Source organism: Tachyglossus aculeatus, chromosome 1, assembly GCF_015852505.1.
Source record: "Tachyglossus aculeatus isolate mTacAcu1 chromosome 1, mTacAcu1.pri, whole genome shotgun sequence".
Taxonomy (NCBI): Eukaryota; Metazoa; Chordata; class Mammalia; order Monotremata; family Tachyglossidae; genus Tachyglossus; species Tachyglossus aculeatus.
In genome coordinates, this window is record NC_052066.1 from 127352316 (window position 1) to 127366175 (window position 13860).

Below are 13860 nucleotides of genomic sequence, written 5' to 3' on the forward strand. Positions count from 1 at the left end.
CCCTGTCTGCTGTACGACCCTGTGGAAGTCACTTAATTTATGCCTCAATTACATCAGTAGTAAATTAGGGATTAAGACTGTGAGACCCATCTAGGGCATGGACTGTGTACAACCTGATTCACTTTTTATCTACCCCAGTGCTTAGTATAGTGCCTGGCACATACTAATCACTTAAGGGCTTAGTACAGTGCTCTGCACACAGTAAGCGCTCAATAAATATGATTGAATGAATGAATAAATACCACTGAGAAAAAAAACAAAGAAAACAACCCAGATTGCGGACCAGAAAAAGTGCAGGTCACACCGAAGAGTCATAGAAATTAATGAAACCCATAGAAATTTTATAATTGAATATGATTTGGATTTACTCTAATTCCTGAAACTCCCATATTCTGTATCAGTTTAACCACAAAATGACATATAGACATTTGTAGTCAGAGGTAGATGGTATTTTAAAGTAGTGTAGTCTTAAAATTTCACTGAGGGAAGAGCATGCGCCTGTGACTCAAAAGACCTAGACTCTAATCCTTGCTCCAGCATTTGCCTGCTGCTTGATCTTGGACAAATTCCTCAATTTAATAATCTGTAAAATTGGTATTAAATAACTGTTCCCTCCTCTTTAGACTGAGGCACATGTGATACAGGGGCTGAGCCCAACCTGATTATCTTGGATCCATCCAAGTGTTCAGCACAATGCCTGGGACATAGAGAAGCAGCATGGCCTGGTGGCAGTAGCACAGACTTGGGAGACAGAAGACGAGGGTTCTAATTCCCGCTCTACCACTTGTCTGCTGTGTGACCTTGGGCAAGTCACTTAAACTTCTCTGTGCCTCAGTTACTCATCTGTAAAATGTGGATTAAGACTGTGAGCCCCACGTGGGACAACCTGATTACCTTGTATCTACCCCAGTGATTAGCCTCCCTTCTCTCCTTCTATATCCCAACCTGCACACTCTGCTCCTCCGCCACTAACCTCCTAACTGTGCCTCGTTCTTGCACCATCGACCTCTGGTCCATGACCTACCTCTGTCTTAGAATGCCCTCCCTCCTCACATCTTCCAAACTAGCACACTTCCCCCCTTCAAAGCCCTACTGAAAGCTCACCTCCTCAAGGAGGCCTTCTTAGACTAAACCCCACCTTTTCCTCTGCTCCCCCTTCCCTCCCCATTGCCCTGACTCGCTCCCTTTCTCTATCCCCTTCCCCGCCCCACAGCACTTGTGTATAAATGTACGTATTTATAATTATGATTCTATTTATTTTTATTAATTATGTATATATATGTATAATTATTTTTATTTATAATGATGCTACTGATGCATGTTTACTTGTTTCAATGTCTGTCTCCCCCCTTCTAGACTGTGAGCTCATTGTTGGGTAGGGACCATCTCTATATGTTGCTGATTTGTACTTCCCAAGTGCTTAGTACAGTACTTTGCCCATAGTAAGAGCTCAATAAATACGATTGAATGAATTATAGACAGGGATTGTCTCTATTTGTTGCTGGAATTTACTTCCCAAGAGCTTAGTACAGTGCTCTGCACATGGTAAATAAACACTCTCAATAAATATGATTGAATGTAGTAAGCACTTAAATACCATAATAATAGTAATAATAATTATTATTATTATTGCTTGCACTTAACAAATAATTCTGTATAACCAGAATGACTCTGAAACATTCCTAACTATTGTTCATTCACACCCTAAATATTATACAAAGCACTACCTATGAAACCTTAGAATCTTCAAGTTCATTGATTTTATATTTTTAAAGAAAGAAGTAACCATATCCTATAAAATGCTATACTATAAATAACCTAATGGATAATGATTTGAGTAAATTTGATCCAGCTGTGAATGGCCTCAAGAATCTAAAACTTAGATTATTCACTAGGCAATTCTGAAACCCCAGAACTCTAGACATAGTAAATGAACCAGAAGAAACATTAAAGTGGGCATTAACCTAGCTCTTCCAGAGGGATGAGCTAGATGTTTAGCTAGCACTTTTTTAAATCTCATTTTCATTTTTCCAGCTCTCTATACATAGATTTGCTCTAAAAAGAGACTACAAAAACAATCTTCAATCCTGCTGTCTATTTGTTTCACTAGCATTTCTAATAAGTTGGTAAATAGACCAGAATAGCTTGAGGGACTTAGAAAAAGATCAATATCACTACTTATTATGCTTTTCAATTGTATTGCTTACAGGAATTGTGAAAATGAGGGAATGACTTGCTCAGGATTAGCTATTGAGCTCTATTTAGTTTGCTCTTTCAGTGCCCATTTCCATCCCCATTATATCTATTTTACATGTATTAATGGCAAGTTGTTACAAAATGGGTGTGTTCAATTCATTAGGAGTATTGATGAATTCATTAAGCACCACTTCATAAATCTATCGAGTGTACCATTTTGTAATGTGTTATCATTTTCAAACCTGAGATGTTACCAATTTCATTTTTTATAAATATCTTTTTCTTAATACCCAGCACAACACTGACATGGGAATTGACAAAAGATCAAGTATAGGTGATCTGACAAATTCAAGAAAAATATTTGGGAGACGGACTTTCTCCTTTGCAAATTTAATGATTTTTTTCCCCATACTATATTTGTATTCTTGATTTCCTAATAACAAATGACTATATCTTACAATTGACAGATTGCTATGAAATAATATTCGAGTCTTGATTAAGAATTAAGGGATTTCTGAGTGTTTTTTTCAGCTGCCAGGCAGAACGGATAAAATTTGCATGGGCTTTCCCCCTCATATTTATGCTTCTTATATTTAAGTGTTATTTAAGTGTGAATAAAAGTGGCTAAAATATGTAACACCAGCTGTGTGAGTCTAAAACAAATACTCAACAAGCCCCAAGCTTGATGAAATGGACAAAAACATAGTGGCTTGGAAAGACTAAATTCTATGGAAATATGCAAATAAAATCTGGAGACCATTATGGAGAGATGAGATGCTGCCACAATCAAACAGAAAATGACAATACCCTTCCTACATCTGTTACTCTATATGCATTTTTCTGGATGAGTTTCTTCATCACTATTCTAAACCATTTCCTTGTCATACCTTTTGGGACAGTAGAAAATCATTGACCCTTTTGTAGATCTCTGAAGGAGCATAAGTAATATCTTTCTGCAAAGATGTGCTGTAAGATCCAGCCCCTTGATATGTTAATAAGATCATAAGGTTTGTAATTAGCAATGTAAATTGGAGTACAAATGCAGAGAGCAGGGGAAGTTAAGAAATAAAACAGTGAAATAAAGAACTGTTCACTGTTAGCATAAGGTGACTCTTTATGCTCCATTAGGCAGTCATGCTTTCATCATCCCTCTCAATTCTACTGATTTCCAGAAAATCCACAAGATGTAATAATGACCCACTTCTAAAAACAGTGTTGCTCCCTTTTAGATCTAAGTGTTTATTTATAGTTCTTATTACAAGCAGGGGAGATTTCTTTAGAAGCCAGTTGGAAGTATAAAAAATTACTGTGTAGTGGTTCAGTTTCATTGTTAGATGCGTTTTGCCATACACTGCAAATATTCAAGCCATGGAGAGTGGAAAGGGAAGAAATAAGGAAAAGGTGCATATAGGCACCATCTTTGAATCAACAGGGGAGTAAATATCCTGGAGATCAAAGGAAAGATATTGAAGTGGTCCCTGGGGGATCAGGACTGAATCTAATAATAATAATTGTGAATTTGTTATGTTCTGTTAAGTGTCAAGCAGTGGGGTAAGCACTGGTTAAATACAATTAAATCAGATCAGTTACATACCTTAGTCAACATGGGTCTCACAGTCTAAGTTGGGGTGAGATAATTCATTCATCCATTCAATTATATTTATTGAGCACTTACTGTGTGCAGTGGATTGTACTTTGCAATTATAATAATTATGGTATATGTTAAGTGCTTACTATGTGTCAAACACTGTCTCAAGTGCTGGGGTAGATGTAAGGTAATCAGATTGTCCCACGTGGGGCTCACAGTCTTAATCCCCATTTTACAGATAACTGAGGCACAGAGATGGGCAACTTGCCCAAGGTCACACAGCAGACAAGTGGCAGAGCTGGGATTAGAACCCACGTCCTCTGACTCCCAAGCCCGTGCTTGTTCCACTAGGCCACAGTGATTCTCTAATCCTAATTACGGTATATGTTTCTCTAATATTAATTATGGTATTTGTTGAGTGCTTACTATGTGCCAAGCACTTTTCTAAGCACTGGGGTAGATACAAGGTAATCAGGTTGTCCCATGTGGGGCTCACAGCCTTAATCCCCATTTGACAGATGAGGCAATTGAGGTGCAGGGAAGTTAAGAGGTTTGCCCAAGGTCACAAAGCAGACAAGTAGTGGAACTGGGATTAGAACCCATGCCCTCTGACTCCCAAGTCTGTGCTCTTTCCATTAAGCCATGCTGCTTCTCTGATTAAGCCACGTTGCCTCTCTGGCAGAAGCAGTGTGGCCTAGTGAAGAGAAGCAGCACAGCCTAGTGCATAGAGCATGGGCCTCAGAGTAAGAAGGACCTGGGTTCCAATCCCGGCTTTGCCACTTGTCTGCTGTGTGACCTTGGATAAGTCATTTCACTTCTCTGGGCCTCAGTTACCTCATCTGTAAAATGGAGATTGACTATAAACCCAAACTGGTTACCTTGTACCTACCCCAGTGCTTAGAACAGTGCCTGGCATTATAGTAAGCACTTAACAAATACCATAGAAAGGCACTGAAACCAACTTTACAGATGAGGAAACTGAAGGACCAAGAAATCAACTGACTTGCCCAAAGTCACTTTGCAGGCCAGTAGTAGAGCCAAAATTAGAGCTCAGGTCTCCTGCTTCCAGTCCTTTGCTCTTTTCACTAGTTCATCCTGTGTTTCTGTAGGAAACTGTGGGTCAAGGTCACAGACTAGAGAGAAACGGTAGTGGAAGCAGACAATCTACCTCTGCTACTCTTCAATTCCCAGGCTCCTTCAGCTCTATTCTGCCCCATTCTCCAGTCTCCTCTACCACTGCTCCTCTCTTGCCTCCAGTGCAGCTGGTGCAGTAAGGCATGGTTCTGGTTCTTCTCTGCATCATGATATTCCAGAGCATGGCTCTTCAAGTTCTCCTCCCAGTATCCCTATACTTCTCACTCTCTCTGACCTCATTGTGTCTTTCTTGTTTGCTACTCTGTTTCACTATAAGATGGAACATTTTTTGTAATGTAATGTTACTATAACACCTTGGAATGCACTCCCTTATCCCTGACCAAGTGCTTACTAAAGTGCTCTGCACACAGTAAGTGCTCAATAAATATGACTGAATGAATGATCTTGTACCATTAACCCAAAGCCCTAGATCACTTCCACAGTCCACTATTTTCTTTCTATATATGAGCCATAGAGTGCTACCAGTGGAAAGTGAGATGTCAAGCCAACATAATCCACCTCAAGTTTATCCTTGCATACCCTGTCCTCTGTCCAGCAAAATTATTTCTCCATCCTTATTGACTCCATTGTCCAATGCTCTCACCAGTTGTTCTGAATGTTTAACTCCCTTCTCAATCCCACTGAATCCCCATCTCTTGTCCCTAATGACCTGGCCATGCACTTCACACAGATAATTGAAACCATCAGGCATGATCTTCCTAAAATCTTCTCTGCTCCTCTCTAGCCCCTCCCTCTTCCTGCCCCTTCTTCAACTCTCCCATCTTTTCCAGCAGTATCTTAGAAGAGATCTCCAACCTTCTCTCAAAATCTGCCCTTCCACCTGCTCTTGATCGTTGTCTTCAACTGTTCTCTCTCCAGTGGATTTTTCCCCATCACTTTCAAACATGCTCTTGTCTTATGCTACCAAGTCATCTCTGACTCATAGTGCTGCCATGGACACATCTCCCACAGAAAACCCCACCTCCATCTGTAATTGTTCTGATATTGTATACAGTTTTCTTGATAAAAATTTGGAAGTGGTTTACCATTGCCTCTGTTTGTGCAGTAAATTTAAGTCTCTGTCCTCGACTGTCTCCCATGCCACTGCTACCTACCACAGGTGAGTTTTGACTTTCAGCAGATTACCTTCCACTCGCTAGCCAAAGCCCAAGCTAGGAATGGAAGGGTTATGCCTCTGCTTGAGTCTCCCTCCCATAGTCAAGCCTGGTAGAGTACTGGAAACTCTCCAGATGCAACCCTGAGAGGGGCAAACAAGCTCTTGAGATCCCTATCCTTAAAAAAAGTCTCTCCTTTAACTGCCTCCATTTTATTGCCCCATCTCCCTCCTAACATTCCTTTCCAAGTTCCTTGGAGGAGTTGCCTACACATGTTGTCTCCAGTTTTCCTCCAATTCTCTCTGACACCCTCCAATCTGTCTTCTGTTCTCTTCACTTCTCAGAAACCACCCTCTCGAAGGTCACAAATGATCTCCTTCTTGCCAAATCCAGTGGCCTCTACTCCAACCTAATACTCCTCAACCTCTCAACTGCCTTCTCCACAGTAGACTGCTCCCTTGAACATTATTCAACCTTGGCTTCACTGATGCTGTCTTCTCCTGGTTCTTCGATCTCTCTGGTTGCTTATTCTCCATCTCTTTTACAGGCTCCTCCTCCGTCATATTGTACTCTTCCATATGTTTAGTACAGTGCTCTGCACATAGTAAGTGCTTAAATAGATATGATTAATTGATTGCTTGAAAAAGCCTTTCTTAAGTTTAAGGCCAACTAATCAAGTGAAAATTGTATTAAACCCATCCCAATGATGTGGATCAAAGAACCTTGAGGCGATTGAGAGAAAAAAAAGTATTCATCCTAGGGAATTATTAGGAAACTATGAGAAGATTGAGAGTTAAATAATGGTGAATTAGCAGTGTTTTAATGATAATGATGATGGTATTTGTTAAGCACTTCCTATGTACCAAGCACTGGGGCAGATACAAGGTAATCAGGTTGTCCCACATAGGACTCACAAACTTAATCCCCATTTTACAGATGAGGTAACAGGCACAGAGAAGTTAAGTGACTTGACCAAAGTCACACAGCTGACAAATGGCGGAGCTGGAATTAGAACTCACAACCTCTGATTCCCAAGCCTGTGGTGTGACGTTGCTCTTTTCAACTACTGCCCCACTATATATATGTAATATAGTAAATAAATATATATATATATATATATATATATATATATATATCTGTTATATGCATATGTATACTGCCCCAGCATGCATATGATTACCATGGACAAGAGAGCCTAACAACAGGAAACCCTAAATATCTTACCTTTCAATATCCCCAACAAAAACTGCCAGCAGACGGTGTGTGGCCAGTTCTAATCAGGGAATTCTGGTTAGGAGTAGCCCTCCTAACCCTGACTATCAAACCACTAATGCCATACTGTTGCCGACTGATACTTCCCAAGTGCTTAGTACAGTGCTCTGCACACAGTAAGCTCTCAATAAATATGATTGACTGACTGAATGAATGCTCTGTTATTCTGAACATGTTCTTGATTCTAAAGCCTTCATTGCTGGACTGATGTCCATGTGTTGTTTACATAGGCAGATGCTTTCAATTAAGAAATAGTAGCCACAATGGTGTCTTCCCAGCATGTCATAGAAGCATTGAATGACATATATTTTCTATGAAAATTTGATTTATCATTCACTCTTTAAGCTCTTTTTTCCATGCTGCATAACAATCTATATAATTTCTGTTAGAAGAGCAGCTTGGTAAGAGCAGAGGCCTGGGAGTGAGAGGAACTGGGTTCTAATTACAGCTCTGCAGGTGCCAGCTGTGTGGACTTTGGTAACTTGTCTGTGCCTCAGTTACCTCATTTGTAAAATTGGGACTCAGTACTTCCTCCTGCTACTTAGATTGTGAGACCTGTGTGGGACACGGACTATATCTGACCTCAATATCTTATGTGAACCCCAGTACTTAGAACAGTGTTACACATGTAATAAGTGCTTAACAATTACCACAATTAATCATTATCATTATGATTATTATCACATTTGCAGGTTCCCCAAAAATTGGAACTTCAATGCCACTTAATGTTAGAACAGTGCACAGCTCGTAGAGCACATAGTAAGTGCTTAACAAATACCATTATTATTGTTATTGTTATTACTTTAATATATATTTCCATCACAAATATATATTTCCATTTTCAGAACTGTTTTTCAGTAATTACAGTATGAAATGTGTATATGTGGCTTTTTTTGGTAAATAGGCCCACCAGTGGAAAACACTTCAGAACTCCTATATAACTGAGCTCGTATTTCTTCCAAAATCTCCTGGATGGGCTTAGTCTAGAGAATATCAGGTGCAATTGTGCAAAAACATGACAGTAAGTCAAATAAGTTTCAGGAAAATTCTGGTAGAGAGTTATATTTAGTGTCTGCCTTACCTGAAATAACTTTCTCTCTTTCATCAACAACAGTAGGATATAGTCATTGGGGAACTGCTTGAGTACATCTTCTCCACATCTGTCAGCTCTCTTAGAGGATCAAAGGTAAAGAGATAGCTCTTTGGTACAATGTGTGGATTTGTACCACTCCCTGCAGGACTTCAGATCCATAAAGCTGTAAAAGAGTTGCTTGGAAGAATAAATAATAGCTGGACAGACATGCTTAATTCTTCTAGGAAAGACAAGTGGTGAGGACCTGACAGATAAATGAATTACCTAAAAATACTTCTCCACTTGTACTATATGTGCTGCTACAGTAACACTGATGTGGTCTTAACTAGAACATCAGAAATAGTATCAATTTTCATTTAACAAGCAGAAGGTATCTTTGCAGGCTGACCAAAGATTAATATACCTGTTTTTGTCAATTTAAGACAATTTTTTATCATAAACAATGATGATCAAGAACTAGCAGTGAGCAGCTGAGCATTGTAAGGGATTGCTATCCAAAGATTTGTAATAATTATATATGGGAGGGCTGAAAAACAAGAGGTTGAAGTCATATAGACTGCCACTATTCTATCCCATACTGCTGAGTCCATTCTTGCTTTGATGTCCTTGACAGCCTCAGGGGATCCAAAACAAAGGTGGGGCAGGTGGGAGCCGCATGGAGAGAAAAATAAAAATGTGATGGTTTTGCTAATGCTTCAAAGAGGAGAGTAGTGTAGAAAATACCTAAACAGTGGGCCATTCCAGTCTTTATGTCCACGTCCTCCTGAGTGGTCAATCAATCAATCAATCAATCAATCGTATTTATTGAGTGCTTACTATGTGCAGAGCACTGTACTAAGCGCTTGGGAAGTACAAATTAGCATCACATAGAGACAGTCCCTGCCCAACAGTGGGCTCACAGTCTAAAAGGGGGAGACAGAGAACAGAACCAAACATACCAACAAAATAAAATAAGTAGGCTAGAAATGTACAAGTAAAATAAATAAATAAATAAATAAATAGAGTAATAAATATGTACAACCATATATACATATATACAGGTGCTGTGGGGAAGGGAAGGAGGTAAGATGGGGGGATGGAGAGGGGGACGAGGGGGAGAGGAAAGAAGGGGCTCAGTCTGGGAAGGCCTCCTGGAGGAGGTGAGCTCTCAGCAGGGCCTTGAAGGGAGGAAGAGAGCTAGCTTGGCGGATGGGCAGAGGGATTGGGGGCATTCCAGGCCCGGGGGATGACGTGGGCCGGGGGTCGACCAGAGGTGTGATCGGGTCCCAGTAGATGTCCATAGGTCCAGGCACAAAGCAAATGTTCCCTACAAAACTGGACTTTTTTAAGCTTTTTTCCATTGATCTAAGCCCTCCACATGACAGTCATGCTGGCACAAGCCCTCCAAGTCATTACATTGGTTGCTGGGCTGTCAATTGTTTCCCTCAGCCAGTCAGTGGGGTGGGGCACACAGGGCCTCACCATCCTCGGTTCCCTTCTACCGTAAAACTAGGGTCTGGGGCTTGAGCATTAGGAAGAGACGAGGCATGGGTTCATACCCTGACTAGACTCCAAAGTACAGTGAGGCAGAGCCGGAGTCCCCACGACCATGGGGCTGAGGGTTGGGGACCAGGAGGAAAAGGAGCACCATGAAGGGTCAGTCCCTCACCAGACTCTAGAGTGTAGTGGGGCAGAGTCTGGGTTCCTGTTGGTGTGGGAAAAATATTGGAGAGCCGGAGGGGATGGAGCCATTGGGGAGGGGCAGAACCTCACCAGAATTCAAAGTTCATGGTGATGGAGGGACGGACCCTGGGTCCCTGCTGCCAAAGGGCTGAGAGTGTGAGGGAAGCAACCCAAATGACCTGAGGTGAAAGGATTAGAAACAGTTTGTGGGGAAGTGAAGCAGGAAAGCCACAGGAGTCAAGGACTTACACATATAGTGGTGGGTGTGTCCAACAACAGGCAATTGTAAGCCCAAGGTTCTTCATCACAAAGTAAAATTTGGCAAGAGGTCGTGCAACCAGGACTGAAAGAAGAGACTTGCAGTTGGAACTAAGATGTAACAGTGAAAGTAGGCAGATGATAATGATATACTTTTGCCTTTTGAGTGAATACTTAGCACCTGGCTTGCAGGGAACAATACTTATCATCCCCATGCAGTATATTGGAATTAAAGTGAATCAATCTATTAGTTAATCAATGAAATTCATTGAGAGCTTACTGGGTACAGAGCACTGTACTAAGTGCTTGGCAGAGTACAACAGAGTTGGTACTTAGATTCCCTGGCCAAAAAGAGTTTACAGACTAGAGGGGTAACAAACATTATAATAAAGGATGCATATGTACATAACTGTTCTGAGGCTGAGGATGGGTTGAATATCAAGTGCATAGAAAGGGTACAGATCCATATGCATAGACAATAGACAATTCAGAAGGGAGAAGCAGTTGGGGAAATGAGGGCTAAATCAAGAAAGGCCTTTTGTAGGAGACACAATTTTAGACTTGGGAGAGGGAGGCTTGTCATATAATGAGTGATGGAAGTTCCAGGACAGAGGGCAGCCAGGTAGATACACTGAGGTACAGCGAGTAGGTTGTGTTAGAGGAGTGAAGTGTGTGGTCTGAGTTGTAGTAGGAAATCAGGGAGGTAAGGTAGAAGGGGAAGAGTTGATTATTTTAAAGCTGATAAGGAACCTAGATTTCATGCAGAGGTGGATGGGCAACCACTTGTCATTCTAGAGGAATTGGGAGAGTTTGACCAATTTTTTTTAGAAAACATTTAGATCTGGGCAGCAGAGTGAAGTAAGGACTGGAGAGGGAGAGACATGCGGCAGGGATGTCAGATAGGAGGCTGTTGCGTTGGATCAATGTGACAGCATGATGGAGAAGAAAGTGTGGATTTTAGAGATGTTGTGAGGGTAGAACCAACAGGATTTGATTGCAAATTGAATAAGAGGGTTGAAAGAAAGAGATTTGTCTAAGATAATACCAAGATTGCGGACTTCTGAGGCATGGAGATAGTGATATTGCTTAGAGTGATGGGGAAGACAGGTTTTGCAGGTGAAGATGAGGAGTTCTGTTTTGGATATCCAAGTAGAGAGGCAGGAGAAATGTGAGAGAAGGAGAAGTCAGGGCTGGAGAGATAGATTTAGGAATCATGTACATAGAGACGGTTGTTGAAGCAGTGGGTGCAAATGATTTCTGCAAGGAATTGTATGTAAATGGAGAATAAAAGGGCATCTCCAGAACTGATTCTAAATGGAATCCCACATTTGATCATGGGACACAGAAGAGGAGACTGCATAAAAAACTGAGAATGAGCAGCAGAGAGATAGGAGAACCAGGAGACAACTAAGTCAGTGAAGCCAAGGTTGGATAGTGTTTCCATGAGATGTGGGGGTGGTTCACAGTGTACAAGGCAGCTGAGAGGTAGAGGATGATTAGATTCCCTCCCAAAGTATAAAACGTACCCTCCACGAGGTTCAGTCATCACACAAGTGAAAGTCCCTCCTCAGCACACAGTTGTTGCTTCTCCCAAATTCACCTTATAATTGTGGCTTGCTCTTGATTTCTCTGCCTTTGATTTCTGTCACATTGTTTCCACAGCCCATATCATTAGGTAATCCAGTTTTGTTCCCCGCACTTTCCAGTCTTCTTTAAAATATGGTACCTCACATACTCCACCTCCTTGAATTAATTCACAAGACTTGAGTTGCATCAAACCACTAGCACTCACAACTATATTTGTATATCACTTATTGACTCAGCTATTCACTTATTGACTCGGCTCTGGTATTTATATCACTTCTGCTAGATCCTCTTTCCTTCCTCATCCTCTGTTTGTAAATCAGTTTAGTCTGTCTGTCCACCTTGTTAGATCATAAACTACTGGAGAGTTTTGATAATGTGTCCTGCTTTTGTTTTACTCTCAGGTGTTCTACATAAAGCAAGCATTCAATAGATATCATTGAGTATTATAATTTTAAAACACAGTAGGCATTCTCTAAATATTAAATTGATGCTGCTGATGGTACATATGCATGGGTAAAATTTGCATCAGTGAGCACATAAACTAAAGTATTGATTTAATAATCACAGCATTGTTCATATTCATAAATATGTCTGGGCAACACCAAATACATCCATTTGTCTAGAAAGTATTACTCCTTTCGAGATAAAAAGTAGCAGTATCTATATATAATATTGCAAGGAGTTAATAATTATTTAAAATATCTTTGACATCCTTATGCATCATAATTACATAAGTCCACAAAGTAATTACATAATTACAAGCTGCTGGTACATGATTGCAGATACTTATGATATTTTTGTAATTACATAATTTGGCATAATTAGAATTATAAAAAGAGTACATGATAATTGACTAAAATTATATTTCATTTTTCACAAACACAAAAAAAGTTCTATATTCAGACAGGGAACAAAATGTTTAGTCCTTTTTGAACATAAAATCAAAAGAAAATTCACACAGATCAGTAGCAATCTACTATATGTAAGTCACACATGAAAACATTTCCTTAACATCATTAGGGATATATTTTGATTGACACAAATTGGCATTATTAATTTATTCAGGATCAAATATTAGACAGAATAGAAGAGATCTATAGAAGCAGCATGGCCTTATGGAAAGATACTGGGATAACAAATTAAAGGACTTAGATTCTAATCTGGACTCTGCCACTTTACTGCTATGTGACTTTGGGTAATTCTGAACGTCAAAGTAAAAAACAACAACAACAATAAAAACAAAAAACTGCTATCCTTTTTACTTAGACTGGGAGCCCCATGTGGGACAGGGGCCGTTTCTGATATGATTATTCTGTATTTCCCTAGAGTTTAGTTCAGAGCTTGACATATACTAAAAACTTAACAGAAAAATCAGTTATTACTAGCACCATATTTTGAAGGAAGAATAAACTTGACCCTGCATGATCACTTGTTGGAAGGGTGATGTAAAACTAGATTTGTCAAGTGTTAGGTTGAAAACAGAACATACAAACAGAGTTACAATCTCATATATATGCACCTTCCCTTTTGCTTTCAGGTATTGTGAGAGCAGGAGAAGGGTTGGAGAAAAGTTTGCATTCACTGGATTATGTGCAGTATTTTGTGCTGTTACACCGATGAATGTAATTCAGCTATTTTCTGTGGCATCAAATAATATTGAAATCATTTAGAGATAAAAGGAGGTTAAGCTTTCTTGTTGTAGTTTTTCTTTTTTATAATGTGGGGAATCACGTACTTGAAGAACTGCTGGAAGCTAAGGAGATCTCATGCTTGATAACATATGCCTTGACTGAAGGCTCAGGCATGTGCACAACTGTTTCTTCCAATATTGTATTACCTTCTATTCAGAGTAATGTTGTTGAGAGACTTGCACCTAGTTCACTAACAGTGCATTATTTAAAACACGTAGTAAATCATGCATAGGGAAAGAGCCAGATTTCAGTTCAATTTTATCA

General features: G+C 40.0%; 1 non-coding gene across 1 annotated transcript; it reads right to left on the reverse strand.

Moving 5' to 3' along the window:
- Positions 1-6048: 6048 nt before the first annotated feature.
- LOC119933994 lies at positions 6049-6186 on the reverse strand. Its single transcript, XR_005452830.1, has one exon. It is a non-coding gene; the product is annotated as a small nucleolar RNA SNORA7 (small nucleolar RNA).
- Between the last annotated feature and the right edge of the window lie 7674 nt (positions 6187-13860).